Genomic DNA, 16,883 nt, shown 5'->3' with positions numbered 1-16,883 from the left:
GACTTATTTTGTGTTATGGGTTGAATTATGTACCCCAAACAAGAGATATTGAAGAAGTGTGAAGCTCCCAGTACCTATGAATGTGACCTTTTTCAGAAATAGCATCTTTGCAGGTATAATCAAGATGAATTCACTGGAGTGGGCCCTAATCCAATAGGACCAGTAACCTTTTAAGAAGGAGAATGCCATGGGAAGATGGCAAGAATGTCTTGGGAAGACAGAAACGAGACAGGAGCTCCTCAGCTGCAAGCCCAGGAAGGCCAAGGATTATGGTCACTACCAGAAGTCAGAAAGAGACAAGACTCCACCCAGAATCTCAGAGGGAGCAGAGCCCTGCCAACACCTTGATTTCAAACTTTAGGCCTTAACAACTAAGAGTAAATTTCTGCTATTTTAAGATACCTATTACAGTAGCTTAAAACAGCCCTAGGTACCAAAGCGGAAGGGGAGTGGAATTAATTAGGAGTTTAGGCTTAACATGTACGCACTACTGTGTATAAAATAGATAGCCAACAAGGACCTACTGTATAGCAGAGGGAGCTCTACTTAATATCTTGTAATAACCTATAATGGAAAACAATCTTAAATTTGCATATATTTATATATATATGTCTAGCTGAATCACTTCAGCTGAAACTTACACAACAATAAAAATTTTAAAAAACAGCCCTAGGAAACTAGATAAGCCTAAGAAACTAATTCAGATATTGCTAAGATTTGAATGTTGTGTTTGTGTGTGTGGGTAAACTTAAATAACTTCAAAGATAATGCATAATGCAGAGCTACCTTTAAAAAAAAAGATGACTATAAATTTTACACATTGTAAATCAATTTGGTTTGACAGTAAATCTCATTATCACAGTGTTCACAGAATGAAAAGATTTTAGAAAGTAAAAGCTGAGTATACTTTATAAAGCATTTCCATCCATTATCTCATGTAATCCTCATACCAGTTCTGGGAGGTGGTAATCATGAAAAAAAACCACTGATTGTTCCAAAGTTACCCTGTGATGGAATGAAAGTCAAATCCCATGCTGGTGCCTTCATTCTGCCCCAGTGGTGACTCTAACGGCTTACGTCTGCTGAGAATCACTCAGGATAAACTGAGGTTACAGGCGAGGAAGATCTCTGCCCTGCAGTTGCGCATGGATGTATTCAAGAAGAGTGAACTTGAGATACTAGTTCAAGTGCCAACAAGCAGGTCTACTTCCAGGAAAGAAATGCTAGTGATACAATGTAATATTATAACTAGTCTAATTCATTCCAACAAATATTTATATTCAGGGACTTGAGCAGAAAAAAGAGCCCGTGAAATGACATGTTGTTACATCTCCTCCCTAACTGTCTAAGTACGAAAAAATAAGCTTTCTTTTTATAAAAAGGGATATTTATAGCCTTGGAAACCAGAACCAACTCAGCTTCTCTTAGACAAGCGGGGGTCTCCTCTTGCTTCACCCATCATCCTATAATCTACTATCTCCCTTCTTACTATGGGATTTTTATGGTTGCTAAGAAAAGTCATGCCTTAGGCAAGTGACACAATTCAGTTTTTGTTGCTTTTGATTTGGAGTTTTTATTTATTTACTTTATTTTTGAGGCCCTAAAAAGCTCATGTAGGTAGTTGCAGGGAGACAAATAGTTGACTAACAATTAAACAGAAGAGGAGGAATTAGATTCTTGAAATAGGGTGATATATGGCCCCAGACCCCATGTATCAGAAATTGACTAATGGTATTATGTTAATTACAGCTGTGCCACGCATGAAAGAAGGAGGAAGGCGACGGGAGAGAAGGAAGAGGAAGGAAGCCTCTCGATTTGCACAGATCAATCAATAATTGACAGTGCTTCCTTGTACAGATCAATAAATGACAGTGGTTTCTACTAGCAATCTTATGGAACTTTATTAAAGAGGCAAGAGAGTAATATCCAGTCTCAGTCAGGAGGAGTCCTTGGCACCGCAGCAGTGAGACACTGCATTTATAAGAGCTAACAAACCTTAGGGTCATTCTCTGTTTTATCTCCTAAAAGTACTTAAAAGTCAAGGATAGTGCCTCAAAGGAGAACCTCAGCCTTTCATCTTTCCGACTGGGCTGAAGGCAAATTCATGACCAAACCTCCATCCAGGTCATAAACGTATGTCATGTTTGGTCTCAAGACAGACACCAGAAACACAGCAAATAAAGTCTGTCTCTCCACCTGCATTAAAGACCTTCTCCATTAGAGCTGTGACTCCGAGTGTGTCGAAGAGTTCTCCAGACTAAGGATGTTTGCCCAGTTGATGAAGAGTTTCAGTTGTTGCTTTTAAAGTACTGACCCATGGTCACATAGCCTTCTCCACCTTTCATCCACTCGTGCATGCATACATGCGTGCTAACTCACTTCAGTCGTGTCCAGCTTTTTGTGACCCTATGGACTGTAGCCCACCGGGCTCCTCATCTACTCATACCCTTAAATAAAAGTCAGGTCAATTATGTTACACTATAATCCAGAGGATATCCAAATTCTTGACTGGTATGTCATAAATTGTCCATTATTTTAAATAAAGAAGTCATGAGTTACATGTCAGAAGGTTTTCTTTTTCCTTTCTTTTTTTTTTGAGGGTGTGTGTGTTGTGTGTGTGCGTGTGTGTGCAAAGTCGCTTCAGTGGTATCCAAGTCTTTGCAAGCTGATGGACTGTAGCTTGCCAGGCTCCTCTGTCCATGGGATTCTCCAGGCAAGAATATTGGAGTGGGTAGCCATTCCCTTTTCCAGGGGACCTTCCCAACCCAGGTATCAAACCTGTATCTCTTACGTCTTGGGCGTTGGCAAGCAGGTTCTTTACTATTAACCAATTTTTTTTTTTTTTTTTTTGTAAAAGGACTTGGATTTGCCCTATGGCTTTTAAAGTAAAAATTGCTTAATCTTGCAAATGTTCAATATCTTCACATACTTGCAAATGTTTACAAAGATTTTATTCAGAAGTTGCAAAGAAGGCTGAGAAGCGTTTCATATGGATAATTGAGACTCAACAGCTAAAGTCAACAGATTTAACACAGACAGATTTTTGTGGCTTTCAGAATTAAAGCACCAGGACCCCCACTCACATCTTTACATCTGTCTCCACATTTGCTTACGAGAAACTGAGCGCTTAGCCAACCCCAAGGCTGTGAAGGGCCGTCCTGGAATAGGAGCCCCCAGCCAACGCAGGGCACCACACACAGCTTTTGACTTTTTGCCCGTTAGTCAGTTACTCTGCCCAGATTTCCAGGAGAAGGCCAAGCCGGCCTGGTCCCCCACTGGCCCCAGAGCTGCGGGTGACCTCCCAGAAGCACAGAGGAGCTCGCGGGGGCAGCTGCTGTGAGGTCTGAGACTCCCCCCAGCACTGAAGCGGTTAACTTGGAGGAAGACCCAGAGAAAGAAAAACAGACTGAGGACTGCCTTGTGCTGGGAGGAGGGCTAGAAAACGAGGCTGTTGCTGTTGTTTTCATTGTGTGCACTCTAATCAGGGAGAGTAAGAACAATGATGCATGTGATGCTGATTTTGGAACGCGTCCATGCAGCTTTTCCCAGGCTAGACAGCCTTGGGAACCACTGATAGAGCGGCACACCAGGAGCACAGCCTCAATCACCAAGCCCAGGGCAGGGCAGCCTTTTCTGCGGATAAAATATGTGAGGGATGACAAGAATCTTCCCAGCATGGGAAGTGGTGGTAACAAAAAAATACACAACGGGGTGGGGGCGGGGGGGAGGAGGGAAACTGTGAGGGTTTTGCAAATCCCAGCCCAGGCCATGGGGGACGTGTTATTTGAAAGATAGGGGAACTTCTCCTTCTGCCCACCCAACCCATTTTACTTTTTTGTTTGTTTGTTTCTCTCTTTGCATTCAACCGGCCCTCCCTTTTCTTCCCCGCTTCCCTCCCCCCAAGCTCCCTCCACCACACTTTGAAGCAGAGATGAAAGCCCTGTGTTGTGGCTGCCGGCCCCAGTCAAGCAGGGGGACCGCTGAAGTGTGCTTTAGTTTAAGACGCTGTATTTTTCTCCCAAGGAAAAGGGGGGAAAAATCAGCTTGAAACAATACATCGCGTTTTGCTGGAGAGCATCCTTTATGTATCTAAGGTTCAAACGTGGTCCTAATTTTTCAAAGCTTTTGTCTCCAAAGGATAAGAGAAGAGCTTAAAATGTGATGTCCTCTCTCAAAGTGAATGCCTATAACTAGGAGGGCTTGGGAGTGCAATTGTTTAATAAAATAGAACAAAAAAGAGGCAAGAAGCAGCCACATGAGCTCTTTGGTATTGACACAACAGCAGGTCACAACTTTCTCAACTTTTTTTGACACAGCTCACTTATTTTGAAATAGCACATCTAAGCTATGAGGTACGAAATGATTCTGAAGGAATGACTTCCATACATTCACTTAGTTATTTGGCTACCAGGTTTAGCAAATAAAAATTCAGAACACCCAGCTAAACCTGCATTTCAGGTAAACAATGATAAATCTTCAGTGTAAGTATGTGCCAGGCAATATTTGGGATAAACATATGCTAAAAATTCACTTATATATTTATTTATCTGAAATTCAAATTTAACTAAATGCCCTATGGCTACTCTAGTAGTTAGGAGAGTTTTTAAATCAACTTTTTCTTTTGCAAAAATTTATGTGAAAACATTTGTAAAGCCTTGTTATAACGTGAATTTATTTGCGATTCATCAAATTTGAACGTAGGAATATTCAGCATATCATTTTTGCAACAACACAGACGATCTGTAATAAGGCCCTTTTGTGCCCCTGTCAACCCATCCCTTAAACATAACACATGTATATAGAACTACACACACACCTGACCCCCCAGCATGAATATCCCACAGGGATTTTAAAAGGATTCTATGTATGTAATTTTTCCATCAAAGAAAGGGCTGGTTAATGTGTTGCCTCAAGCAGTAGGTCAATATTTATAATCAACTCCTACCATGGAAAGTGCATATGGCTCCCACTTGGCCATTCTTAAAACTGCGGCTGCTTTGTCCAATAGTAATAGCTCATGCAGTCTAAATGAAGCATAATTATTTTGGGTTAAAAAATTTTCCCCAATATATCTACTTAATGCCCTGAAACCTGGTTTTATTATTTTATGTTTACTTAAAATAAATGTGCTTATAGACACAAAATCAACACGAAGGAGCCATCTGGAAGGCTCAGCTGATGTAATTCTGGATGTCATGTCTGCAAATCTCCCATGTACACTCTTGTTCGTGTGAACTTGGGTTCCCTTGAACTTGGACAAAGTAGAAGGCCTGGTATTTTTGCCCCTCACAGCTGCCAATCATGGGGACTGAAGAAGGCGCTAAAAGAAAAGCTAAGAATAAAGGAGAAGATTTCTGAGTCATCTTTGAACTCTCAGGGTGCATGAAACTCAAACAGTGCTTAGATAAGTGGTGAAGGCTGCATTTAATCCCGTAGTTGGAAGATTGTTGAGTATCATCTGAGGAGTTATGTCTCCCTTGGACTGCTGCTTTCCTCCCTACCAATACTATTTTTTTTGATTAGGCAAAAGATTACTTTGTCATAAAAATAATTATTAATCAAAATTTCAGTGTAAGTTCTCTGATGCTTCCTCTTTCACTGGTACTAGGAAAGGAATTACAAGAAAATTTCCTGAACATCAGTATACTGTTCAGGAAAACTAACAGGATTTCAACTTGAGGACTGACTTAAACTTGGATGTTTTTACACAAAGCTAGATAGATAATATTACATGATCTTAAATCATACAATTTTCTAAATGTAGTCAAGAAAACCTCCTTAAATGAATTCAAAAATTTACTTTGTTTGTAAAAAAAAAAAAGAGGATAGATATATTCACCTCCTCATCCCACTGTTGAAATACTATCTATACTTATCCCCATTTCCACTCAATACTTATACAAAATGATAGCATGTTTACCTAATTAATCTATGCACATGTTTAACTGGTGAAGTAGCATGATGATTGACTCTGGAGAATTCTGTCTACTTTCAGTTCCGATACTAATAACTATATGATTTGGACAAATCTAGTCTTCATTGCTAGTCAAAAGACTGAGAAATAACAAGACACTTAGTGTCTTCGAAAAATAATGCAAAACCAGATGTTCAAAAACTCTTTCTGATATTACATCAGTTTCCACCAGTTGGTCTTCTTTCTACTCTAAGTATCCAAAGGCAATACTGCATCAATTAATTTCACTTAATTCAACTTTTTCTATGGTAATGGCTTATTTAGGGGAAACCTATGCCCAAGCAGAATTATGAAGAAGTATATATAGAGGAGTGAAATTATCAACTATTAGGTCTATAAGTCCTCTCCTTTGGGAAATTAGAATTTGTGAATACTGCATCTTGGCCACTGAATTTTCAAATAAGGACAACACATGGATATACATGAGTATCTATTCGCTCAGATAGTGTGCCAATTTGTGGGTATCGCAAATTCAAGGATTCCAGCTGTGCCGGAGTACAGACAGACACCCAAGGAAAACATATAATTTCTTAAAGACAGCAAATGACACTCTCATTGCTTTCAGCAGTATCATCAAATAGAAAAGGACTTGGATCACTTATAGGATTGATATGGCATATGGCAAATGCTGTTCTTTTAGGGGGAAAAAATGCAAAATATGGAGACTGGGAACCAGGAACCAATCAAGGGAATATCTAAAAAATGAAACAAGCATCTAGCTTGCTGATCAGAACCAGGCCCCAAGGATTATTGTGGAGAAGTCATTGAAATCATCAATTGGGTCGAGGGAGAGTAAAAATGACAACCTGGATAAAGGGATAGAGAGAGAAACTGCACAACAAAAGTCTCACAAGGGAACTGTTAGAGCCCAGAAGTCCTTTCTTCAGAACTTCAAGCCTCTGGGGTCAGTTTTCTTCTCTCTGGAGCTCCCTGGCACATGAAATCAGCCAGGTTCCTGCTCATTCTTCCCAGATTCAGACTTCAATGATCTGAGGCAGAGTATTCGCCAAAAAGGGAATTCATTGCTTTCTCTGTTCTTAGAGATCTCTTCTTTTCCTTGACATATCATTCCAAGGGTCTTTTAATAAGGAGATCATGTAAAAGTGAAATCACATACCAAGTTATCATGTATGACTTTGCCGCTGCCAGCAGTTGATTGCAACGAAAGCTTTTTACTTACTTAAATATATGTTCTGGGAAAAGAAAACAAAACAGGGTTTTGCTCTAGCTCACATGGTCTATTTTATGTTTGTTTTATTATTTTCCTCTTTATTTTAAGAATTAATCAAGTCCTTCAAAGGATAGATACAAACTGATATATATAAAGAGTTTCTCTCTCCAATATAAAGTTTTCTATACTATTTTTCACACATCCTACTTTAACTGGGCCACATTTTTCAAGCTGGCTTCCTGTTACCAACTGTCTCTCAAAATACAGAAAATTCGCTCAATATTTCACATAAGATGGCTAGAAAAAGTTCATATGTAACACCCACTTCCCTTCTGATTTCTATGTTCACCTTAGAACTCGGTTTCCTCCCTTTTAAAGGGAACAAAAGGGAATCCCTAACAGCTTGCCCAGCACCTCCTTAGCTGGTTAGAGGAGCCTCACGTCTCCTCTCCTAATCAGGTACTAAATACCCTGGACTTGGAAGATTGACCCCAATTCAGATGAAAAATTTCCTGTTTTCTCTAAGATGGTAAGTCACTTTTCCTTATGTCCATGTGTGAACATTCTAGATGCTCTGCCCCAGCCTCCTTCTTCCACTCACTGGCAAGAAATGGAGATCCTTGGGGCACACGAGCCACCAGCACTGTCCTCTTCCTTCTCTGTGAGACATAGGTGTCATGTCTAACTTGTTTCTTCCTCAAACTGCAGTCCCAGAACAAGAATTTGTTCATTCATTTAACAATCCTGTAACAAACAGTATACTAGGGAGCAGATGTTATCTGCCAGAAACTTTGCCAGGCAGATACAAAGGTAAGCAAAACAGATGTGGTTCCAGCCATCAAGAGGTCCAGTGAGAGAGATGACCATTGGTTGACTGCTCACTAAAATGTATGAATAATTTAAAACTGGTTAAGTGTTGTGAAGTATGGGTCTCCTCAACAGCTCAGCAGATAAAGAATCTGCCAGCAATGCAGGTGAGGCAGGAGACATGGGTTCGATCCCTGAGTGGGAAAGATCCCCTAGAGGAGGAAATGGCAACTCACTTCAGTATTCTTGCTGAAAAATCCCAGGGACAGAAGAGACTAGCTGGTTACAGTCCATGGGGTCACAGAGTCAGACATGACTGAGCAAAGAGAAGTTACAGAATATCATGAGGGTATAAGGATTTCTCAACAAATTTCTCACAAGTGCCCTCATACAGTGTCAAAGCACTGATTAATTTTTTTAGGGGAGGAGGGATGGAGAGCATAACTTGAATGCTTAATGCACATCAATTAGTTCAAAAGAGGCTTCCCCAATGCTATGTCCTTCTTGAATTTGGTAAACCTTATATATTCACTGTTTATAAACTTTTATTACAATCCAGTAACACAATGTTAGTTTTCTTCATTTCTACATGCAAGCAGAATTGACAGATTTTGTATGGTATCAATTTCTAACTGGTTTGAACTTGCCAACTCCTGCAAACAATCATATACATGTTATAACAACTTTGTCTTTTCCCAAATTCTGAAATATACTTCACTAAAAGGTTATCTTCTGCTTTAAGAATTTGCCTTCTTTTTGTATCTGGATGAAAGTGTTGGTAATTAGTCAATCAGTCATGTCCGACTCTCTGCGATCCCTGGACTATATTGTAGTACACCAGGCTCCTCTGTCCATGGGATTCTCTAGGCAAGACTACCAGAGTGGGCTGCCGTTCCCTCCTCCAAGGGATCTTCCCAGCCCAGGAATCAAACCTGGGTCTCCTGTGTCACAGGAAGATTCTTTACCATCTGAGCCACCAAGGAAGCCCTGTGTCTGAATGGAATGACTGTAAATGTTCTCAGTGACTGTTTTCCAAGACTTATACAGAAAATAATACATGCTTATGAAATTTGTAAAATTGCAATTAAAAAAAAACAATAGTAAAAAAATTTCATTCCATCCAGGAGATAAAAGATCCAAAGTAACAAGCTTTGGAATGCCATGTATGTTAGTAAACCAACATTTTCTCTCTTTGCCAAGTAGAAAAGTTGGCAATGATAGATGTCAAAATACTTGATTCTTCAAGAGATTTGTAGAAGCTTCCAGTGACCTTAAAACCCTTAATCTCCATTTCTTGCCTTTAAAACATGTAAGTGATTTCAGTTACACCATTTTCTCAACTGTATCATAAAGTTTTTTCAAAATGTATTAAAGATGGCAGTGCTTCCACTATTTATTTTTTCCAAATTCTAGCACAAAACTTTAACAGCTCAAAAAAGAAGAAGAAGAAGAAACCCACTGCTGCTACTGGTAATGACAATAATAAACTCTGCCACTTGCTGTCTGTGTAATCTGGGGCAAGTAAATTATTTCTCTCATCTGTAAAATGAGTGAATTAAGACCTGTCAAGATTAAAGATAACATGTGAAAAGTGTCTTAGACTTACAAAAACTCCATGAATTGCCATGGGACAGTGGTGATTATTATAAGATGCTGGTGGTTTAATTTATCCTCCAAACAAAAGAAAACAAATACAGAATCCCATATGTAAATCATATTATGAAAATAAGAAAACTTCAACAAAATAATTCTTTTTTATAAACTGGATTGAGCATTCAATCATGTAGTTAGCAAAGTTAACAAGTTCCTACATGAAGCTATGCTGTTCAGGTAGAATGAAACAGCTGGGCTCTGAGAATGAGACCAAAGGGGGAAAAAATTGACCTAAAATTGCAACCAGAAAGATCTCTGGTTATGAGACATCAGAGTCAGAGGATAAAACAAAACTGGCAGCTCCTTGGGTGGTTCAGTGAGTGGAAGTTCTGGGTTTGGTTAGCTGACAGCCCACCAGAAGAGTGAAGAAGAGTTAGGAAATCCATCATGGTGCCAATGACCCACTGGAAATTGTCCATTACATTTAAAAATGAAATCAAACTTAAACTAAAAGGACTAGTGTTGTATGCTGCAATACTGTATGTGGTATCATTTGATGCAATAGAACAATCTTTTCTCACAACTTACAGGAACTGCTGTTACCAACTTGCACATTATTGAGTCAACCAGAGGTGAGGGCAGTTACTATGACCGGTTTAATATATTATGCTTGTTCATTCTTCACGTGGTATTTATCCCAAAGGACATCATGCTCCGTAAGATAGTGCAGTTTGCGTTGCCAATTGGTCTGAACTTCTTAAAGCTATTTTCAGAAACCATGATTCTGCTCTTTGGCAATACAACCAACTCATACATTCTACATTTGGTAAGCAGACACTAGTTCCTGTAAAATTGTTTATTACTTAAAATTATCTACAAAGACAGTCCACTGGAAATACTAAACTGGGACTCCAAGCAGACTGCTAATAATTTAGAAGCAAATGCTTCCTGATTTAACCACTTAGGGGAAACTACCAAATTTACATTCTCTAAAAAAAAAAAAAACTTTAACAGTACTTCTGTTGCAATTTGCATAACATATGCTATGCATACAGAGATCTTTAAATAGGATTAGGTTAATCCACAGTCTTAACCTTAAAAAGTGTTTGACTTTGTGTAGCATGGTCTCCAAATGGGTGAGAGTGACCCGTGGACTGGTCCTCACCACCATGAAATACTTAGCAAGATTCCATCAAGCACTTGAATCTCAACTGAACGCCTTGGATTTACAGTTACAGTGTGTCTTCTGTTCCTAAGGAACTCTCTTGTTCAGAGGAATTTACAAGTTGGCAAGAAGATATCAAAATTCAAATAAGGTATATGTATATAAAAAATATATATGTGTGTGTTTCAACACTCAATGCTAAGAAAGCAAACAACCCAATTTAAAGAATGGGAAAGAGACTGGAACAGACACTTTACCAAAAAAATCATGAATAGCAAATAAACACATGAAATGATGCTAAATATTATTGGTCATCAGGGAAATGCAACTGAAAACCATAGTAAGATACCACTACACACACATTAGAAGGGCTAAAATTAGGAAAACTGGCCATAGCCAGGATGGGTGAGAATGTAGAAGAACTGAAACTCTAATGTGTACGTGCTGGTAAGAATGTAAAATGGTACCCCCACTTTGGAAAACAGTATCTCTTTCTTTTTTAAAATGGTTCTTCATTCATAAATTTGATGCAAGTTTACAACATTTATTGTACATTGCCAAATAAATATGAAGTGAAAATAAACTTTCTTAAAAACCCAAGAACCAAAAAGCAAAGAATGTCAAACGTGCAGTTGTCAATATGCTAGCCATCTTGCTAAATCTATGAGAAGGCGTCTGAGAGGCATGTTAAAAGATACAATTACGGAGTAGTATGGACAAACTTCTAGGCATCACTATTGACCTCCTAGTCTATGTACATAGTTTGTCCTTGGATATGTAAAAAGCATAATCTGGGTGGCCTTACGTGGCACATCTTACTAAGGAAGTTGTTTTGAGGTGAGGAATAGGATGTGGCTGGGGGTAGGGTTAGGGGCATGCTGAAAGCTGGAAAGCAAGCTCATTCTTGATGGGTAAGAAGCCAGTTTTGTTTGTTGACCGCTGTGTGAGTGTGTGGGTGTTAGTTGCTCAGTCACGTCTGACTCTGTGGCCCCATGGACTATAGTTCACCAGGTTTCTCTGTCCATGGGATTCTTCAGGCAATAATGCTGGAGTGGGTTGCCATGGAAGGCATGTGTGATTCAGTAGGCAGGTCCCAGTGGTGTGCGTCCCCAAAGCTGGTGATAAGGAATGGAAAAAAAAATATTCAATACAAACCAATATTGGGTTTTCAATAGAGAAAAATGAGGTTAATTAAACGAAATTGCTATTATGGACAGTTTTCTGTTAAGAAATATTGACTTGCAGAAAAAATTGAGAGCTGTAAGAAAACAGCAAAAATTTAGTAGGGTAGGGGGAAGGATTGGTGCACATGGAGACAGATATTGTTTCTAATTTCTTAAGGAGAACTCAGTTGTGGAGTAGGACTAGGAGAAACTAAGATTGTTGGGCATCTGTCTGCTGTATGTTGATTTATTGTAATGGGAAAGCTAACAACTAATAAGAAAGTTATAATAGCTGTTACTTATTGAGACTTCATTAAATCCAAGCTCCAACTTGTTCAAAAATCTTTATACAGAATCCAGTTTAATCTTCACAACAACTAAATGAGATAATTATTATTGTTTCCATTTTGTAGGCAAGAATATCAAAGACTAGAGACTTAGGGAAATTGCCCATTGACCACACAACATGGAAGAGGAAGAGTTAGGACTTTAACTTGGGTGTTACTTAATCTTTCATTTATCCAAAAGTGAGACCAAGAATATAAAATTCTATTCTAAAAAATAGTAAATAATATAATTACAGGAACTTCTACTTAGTAATTATTGTCACTAATTAACAGAGAGACCAAGAATGTATGAGAGGCAGAGAAGAGTAAAAAACGAAGAACATCTTGTTAACAGTCACCACTTCAAGGCTTGTCCTACCTTGAAGTTCTCCAGGGTCATTCTAAGACAGCAGGGTCAATCATCACCCATTTTAATCTGTCCTCCAAAAGGACCTGTGAAATATGAAAGCAGTTTGTTTTCTTTCTAAACAAATTACACTTCTAAACTGAAGTTTGATTTTCCTAGAAATCCTGGAAATTTTGCACAGATGCGATAGAATGACAAACATAAATTTTTAAGTTGCTCCCTACCCTGAAAAAATGTTTACTTTCCAATGCTTCTTGGCACAGGTCTCATGTTAGAATCATCTGGGATACCAAGGCCACACCTCACATCAGTGAACTCAGTCTCTGTGAGGTAGGCCTGGGCATCACCATAGACTTTTATATATATATTAATTTATATAATTTTAAAATTTATTTATTTTTGGATGTGCTGGGTCTTTGTTGCTGCACAGACTTTGCTCTAGTTGCAGCAAGGAGGAGCTACTCCCTAGTTAAGGGGCTCGGGCTTTTCGTCGAGGCGGTTTCTCTTTTCGCAGAGCGCGGGTTCTCGGGCACTGGGGCTCCAATAGTTGCAGCATCTGGGATCAGTAGTTGCAGTTCCCAGGCTCTAGAGCACAGGCTCAATAGTTGTGGCACACAGGTTTTCCAGAGCATGTGGGATCTTCCCAGATCAGGAATTGAACCTGTGTCTCCTGCACTGGCAGGCGGATTCTTTACCACTGAGCTCCCAGGGAAACCCCCACCATAGTCTTTAACCAGCAACTCCATCAGGTATTTCTAACATAAAGTTTGAGCACAGAGTTTGAACACTTCTGGGTCACAGCTAATTCATTTAACTAGTAGCCCACAAGTCATGTGACTTTAAAAGCTATGTGGTAGCCTCATCTATGGAAAATGGAACTGCATCATCTGTGCCTCCTTGTCTCACTCAAGAGGAAGCAAACATCTCCACTTCTTGCAAACAGCCTACCCTACCCAAAGATCAGAAGAAGCCCTGGATCCCAGTTCAAGTTCCCTGTCCTGCGTATGGATCACAGGGGCCCCAGGAAGCAGTGAGAGATGATAGGCTCTACCAAGAGCAGGCCAAGTGGCAGTCTCTGCTGTTTGGTTTTTACACTCATGTCTTGTAAAAGTTTGGGAAGGAAACACACATATGTAAGTGTCTACATCAACATAATATGTATAATTTTTCAAGTTTTCAGAGATAAACATCAAAGGACTGAAAGGTCCTTCCGCTTACAGTTTATCAGGAAAGGAAGAAAAATATACATCTGGAAATACCTGATGTCATTCATTGCAGAATGATCTGAGACCTTGCTTTCTCCATCTCTTGCACCCCAAGCACCCGCATTGCATGTACTTCACAGGCAATGGCTGATGCAAAGTGATTAGATAACAATCAGAAAACTCTGGATCAAATCCAGGCTCACTCCCTAGAAGCTCTGTGACCAGGTCACTGATGACCATGACCTGTAGAAAAGGGGAGAGATACTACCTCTGGATACCAAGTCAAAGAGGAGGTAACACATATGAAAGGATTTTATATGAAAGCCCTGTATATAAACTGTTTTGATTATTCGTTTCATTTGCATTACATGAGTTTTAGCACCCTGCCTCTGGGCAGGAATGAGGCTAACCTCAGACTAATTGGAACCAACGCTTGACAGCTTCCCATTGCCTGCTTCCATGTGCTGTGGAGGCCTCAGCCTTGACTCCTGGGCCCCCAGGCCAGTGGAATGGCTAAAAGGAAGTGCAGGTGATCTTCTCCTCCACTTGGTACACTGGATTGATTGAACACTGGCAATTATTGGGAAGCATCATGTCCTTGATGACAGGGGGAGCTCCATCACAAGGATCACCACCATCACCACCATCACACCTGTACCTTACCCCCACCTCCAGCAGGTGGCCAGTGACTGATGGGAGATACAAAGCCTGGCTCCTTGGCCTCAAGTAGGGCAACTCTGCAGAGAGATTTAAATTTTCCACAATCAGATCAAGGATCACACCCTTGCCTGGCTCCTTCCCCTTCCTTATCTTGCTTCCCTCCCTCCCTTACAAGGGTTTCCTGAGAAATGCTGATCAATAAATCACATACCTTATTGACAAAGGTCACAACTGAATCCTTGTCTGAGGACCTGTCTTTAGGCAACCTCACTAAGACAATTATATTAAAGTTACCTGCTCTATATTTTATCTACTGAATATTTTAAAATAGAACCTTAGCCTCATTATTCAACCATTCGCAGAACACTTCTCCCTGTCATCTAGCACTGATTAGAAAAGAATGTAAAATAATTTAGTAGTACCCCAAACGACACACATATAACAGGGTGAATCCATACGAATTCAGCATTCCCATGTCAATGTCATCTAAGTAGCCAGAGAGAAGGAGCTAACATTAGATCTCCCAAAGAAGCAGAAGAGAGTTACGATCATCTCCTGAGCTTAGAATAATGGCTATTCCTAGAAGTTTGATGAAAGTTAGGGAATCTAAGAATTTGATGGGAGTTAGAGATCCTCTCCCCTCAATAGGCACAAACCACAAATGTATAATATTTTGCATGAATTTTCAGAAATTCATTTCAGAAATGTTGTTAGCTTCCGAAGTAAATTCTAGATCTCAAGTAAAGAATGTAGGGCTGTAGCAATATGACCTCATCATTTGAAGGATTAAAAATTGCTTATATTTAGTACTGCTAAGTTAGTGCTAATAATAAGTTTAATTCCTATCTCATCTTCCATATTTAGCATATGGGGGGAAATCTACTAACACTCTCCCAAATGGAGACTCTCAGTCCCTTCTCCCGGGAACTGTGGACCCACATTTCCTGAGAAGCTGCCTGCAGATTGTCCTGAAGCTGCCAGCTTGACACCAGGAGGCCCAGACCTCTGGTTCACAGACATGTCAGCCCACCCCAGCCCCTAACAAGGCTGACTCAGAAGCAACGAGGCCCAGATTTAACACCATTTGGAATCAGTCCCATCCTTTCCCTCTGCCTACCCCTATCATGCCTCATTATCACTCCAAACATAACACCCTCCAGAAGTCTCTTCTCTTCCAACTATCTCCATACTGTTTTCCACTTCCTCTCCTCTCCTCTATCTTCTCTCTGATCTTCCAGATCTTTCACTCTTCCCTCTGGATCCTCCACGCCAAGATAAACAAAACTCTATATACCCTCTACCTCTTTATTGAACGTTCATTTCCTTCATTTCTTTGCCTTAATTAAAACTGGGCTTTTCCACTATAGAAGACAGCATAGAGATTTTTTTAAAAACTAGGAATAAAACCACCTAGCAGTCCCACTCCTAGGCACTTTACCCTGAGGAAACCAAAATTGAAGAAGATACATGTACCCCAATGTTCATTGCAGCACTGTTTACAACAGCTAGAACATGGAAGCAACCTAGATGTCCATCAACAGACGAGTGTATAAAGAAGTTGTGGTATACAAACACAATGGAATATTACTCAGCAGTAAAAAGGAAAACATTTGAGTCAGTTCTAATGAGGTGGATGAACCTAGAACCTATTATACACAGTGAAGTAAGTCAGAAAGAGAAAGATAAATATCATATACTAACACATATATATGGAATCGAGAAAGATGTACCAAAGAATTTATTTTCAGGGCAGCAGTGAAGAAACAGACATAGAGAACAGCCTTATGGACATGGGGCAAGAGGAGGAGAGGGTGAGATGTGTGGAGAGAGTAACATGGAAACTTACATTACCATATGTAAAGTAGACAGCCAATGGGAATTTGCTGTAGGTCTCAGGAAACTCAAACAGGGGCTCTGGATCAACCTAGAGGGGTGGGGTGGGGAAGGAAGTGGGAGGGAGTTTAGAAAGGGAGGGGATATATGTATACCTATGGCTGATTCATCTTGAGGTTTGACAGAAAACAACAAAATTCTGTAAAGCAATTATCCTTCAATTAAAAAAATAAATTTTTAAAAATAGAAGAAACAAAAACAAAACAAAACAAAAAAACCTGGGCTTTTCCTCCAGAACCAGCTGGAGCAGATGCTTCTATCCAGTCTTCCATGCTCCATAGACCAGGAAAAATGATCAGTAAGAGAACTGAAATATTTTGTTTGCTTGGAGCAGTGCCACTCTCATCTGTTGGTATATTTCTCCTCCTAACAGATCCCTTTTGTACTGCTCAAAAGTAGGCTGCATGTTCCTTATTTATTTTGAGAAATTTCATTATGTACCCGCTTATCAGGGGCTTCCTTGGTGGCTCAGATGGTAAAGAATCAGTCTGCAATGCAGGAGACCTCAGTTCGACCCCTGGGTTAGGAAGATCCACTGGAAAAGGGAATGGCAACCCAC

General features: G+C 39.8%; 1 long non-coding RNA gene across 3 annotated transcripts in view; it reads right to left on the bottom strand.

Moving 5' to 3' along the window:
- Nucleotides 1-16,338, bottom strand: part of LOC122422905 — a 42,453-nt gene extending 26,115 nt beyond the window's left edge. For 2 of the 3 annotated variants that reach the window (XR_006264006.1, XR_006264007.1), the window contains exons 1-3: nucleotides 16,283-16,338; nucleotides 14,435-14,508; nucleotides 12,579-12,652 (exon numbers count right to left, since the gene is read on the bottom strand). This is a non-coding gene — a long non-coding RNA (uncharacterized LOC122422905). Of the gene's footprint in view, nucleotides 1-11,551; nucleotides 11,826-12,578; nucleotides 12,653-14,434; nucleotides 14,509-16,282 lie in introns of those variants that run through there. The other variant, XR_006264005.1, reaches the window with a different exon arrangement.
- Between the last annotated feature and the right edge of the window lie 545 nt (nucleotides 16,339-16,883).

This window comes from Cervus canadensis, chromosome 20 (assembly GCF_019320065.1).
Source record: "Cervus canadensis isolate Bull #8, Minnesota chromosome 20, ASM1932006v1, whole genome shotgun sequence".
In the NCBI taxonomy this organism is placed as follows: domain Eukaryota; kingdom Metazoa; phylum Chordata; class Mammalia; order Artiodactyla; family Cervidae; genus Cervus; species Cervus canadensis.
Note: the sequence above shows the minus strand (reverse complement) of the source record. Positions and strands in the feature narration are given on the sequence as shown.